We start from the raw sequence: 2,158 nt of genomic DNA, 5'->3' as shown, positions 1-2,158 counted from the left end.
ATTGTACTTCGTTCAGTTACGTATTGCTACCCACAAACCAAGAATGGCCAACGTGCATGCCATTAGATGAGGCGCTACAGTGTAATCCCAAAATTCCCATTTTCTGGTCAAACATTTTCCTAATTTGGTACATTGATTCTACAGGCCAACAGGAACCCACAAACCAAGAATGGCCCACATTCACCCCTAGGGGGCTTACAGGCCACTCCAAAATTCCCATTTTCTGGTCAAATATTTTCTAATTTTGTACATTGATACTACAGGCCAACAGGAACCCACAAACCAAGAATGGCCCACATTTGCCCATAGGTGGCGCTACAGGCCACGCCCCAAAAAATATTTTCAAAGTGATACCATTTCCACGCCATTTAACCAATTCTTCTGAAACTTGGTGTACATGCCTCATTTCTCATTGGGAACAAAAAAGCCTCAAGGATCCATAAGGTCCGGTATGGATTTTCCTGTACATTGAAAATGTTTCGTTTAGGATTCAGACAGAAGACATGTTTTTTGAATTCCTTAATTGGGAGGGTTTATCCCCAACCATCTACTGATCAATTTTAAATGATTTGCCATTTTGAGGAGGAATCCGCATTGCTGCTTTGCAGCTATATTATTATTATTATTATTATTATTATTATTCTTCCTTGAGCCCAAATAGCTCAAAAAGTCACTGGTCAAAAATTTTCTAAATTGGCACATTGATAGTCCATGCCAACGGGTACCCCCAAACCAAGAATGGCCCACATTCGCCCATAGGTGGCGCTACAGGCCACGCCCAAAAAACAAATATTCAAAGTGATACAATTTCCACGCCATTTGTCCAAATCTTCTGAAATTTGGTGTACATGCCTCATTCCTCATGGGGAACAAAAAAGCCTCAAGAACCCATAACTTCCGCCATGATGGATTTTCCCGTACGTTGAAAATTTGCGAAAACCTACAAAACTCTTCTTCTCCTGAACCGTAGCTCCAATTGACTTGAAATTTGGTACACATGTGTAGAATGGACAGTCTTTGAAAACGTTACTTAGGAAAAATGAATACGATACAAAATGGCTGAAAGGGGCGTGTTTATGTAAATGTCCAAATTTTAACAATATATACGTGTCAATAAATCAAATGTAATTTTGACTGATGGTTTTCAAACCTAACATGCTTCAAGATGACATCACTCTGAAGTACTGTAGCAAAGAATGGCCAACATTCAGCCCTTAGGGGCGCTACAGGCCATGCCGAAATTCCCATTTTCTGGTCTAAAATGTTCTAATTTGGTACAATGGTACTACAGGCCAACAGGAACCCACAAACCAAGAATGGCCGACATTCAGCCACTAGGAGCGCTAAAGGCCACGCCAAAATTCCCGTTTTCTGGTCAAAAATGTTCTAATTTGGTACATTGATACTACATGCCAACAGGAACCCACAAACCAAGAATGGCCAACATTCAGCCCTTAGGGGCGCTACAGGCCACTCCAAAATTCCCATTTTCTGGTCAAACATTTTCTAATTTGGTACATTGATTCTACAGGCCAACAGGAACCCACAAACCAAGAATGGCCCACATTCAGCCCCTAGGGGCGCTACAGGCCACTCCAAAATTCCCATTTTCTGGTCAAATATTTTCTAATTTTGTACATTGATACTACAGGCCAACAGGAACCCACAAACCAAGAATGGCCCACATTCGACCATAGGTGGCGCTACAGGCCACATCCCAAAAAATATTTTCAAAGTGATACCATTTCCACGCCATTTAACCAATTCTTCTGAAACTTGGTGTACATGCCTCATTTCTCATTGGGAACAAAAAGCCTCAAGGATCCATAAGGTCATGTATGGATTTTCCTGTACATTGAAAATGTTTCGTTTAGGATTCAGACAGAAATACATGTTTTTGGATTCATCCATTGAGAGGGTTTAACCCCAACCCTCTACTGATCAATTTTAAATGATTTGCCATTTTGAGGAGGAATCCGCATTGCTGCTTTGCAGCTATATTTATTATTATTATTCTTCTCCTTGAGCCCAAATAGCTCAAAAAGTCACTGGTCAAAATTTTCTAAATTGGCACATTGATACTCCATGCCAACGGGTACCCCCAAACCAAGAATGGCCCACATTCGCCCATAGGTGGCGCTACAGGCCACGCCCAAAA

This window comes from Xyrauchen texanus, chromosome 25 (assembly GCF_025860055.1).
Source record: "Xyrauchen texanus isolate HMW12.3.18 chromosome 25, RBS_HiC_50CHRs, whole genome shotgun sequence".
Taxonomy (NCBI): Eukaryota; Metazoa; Chordata; class Actinopteri; order Cypriniformes; family Catostomidae; genus Xyrauchen; species Xyrauchen texanus.
This window is presented reverse-complemented; position numbering follows the sequence as displayed.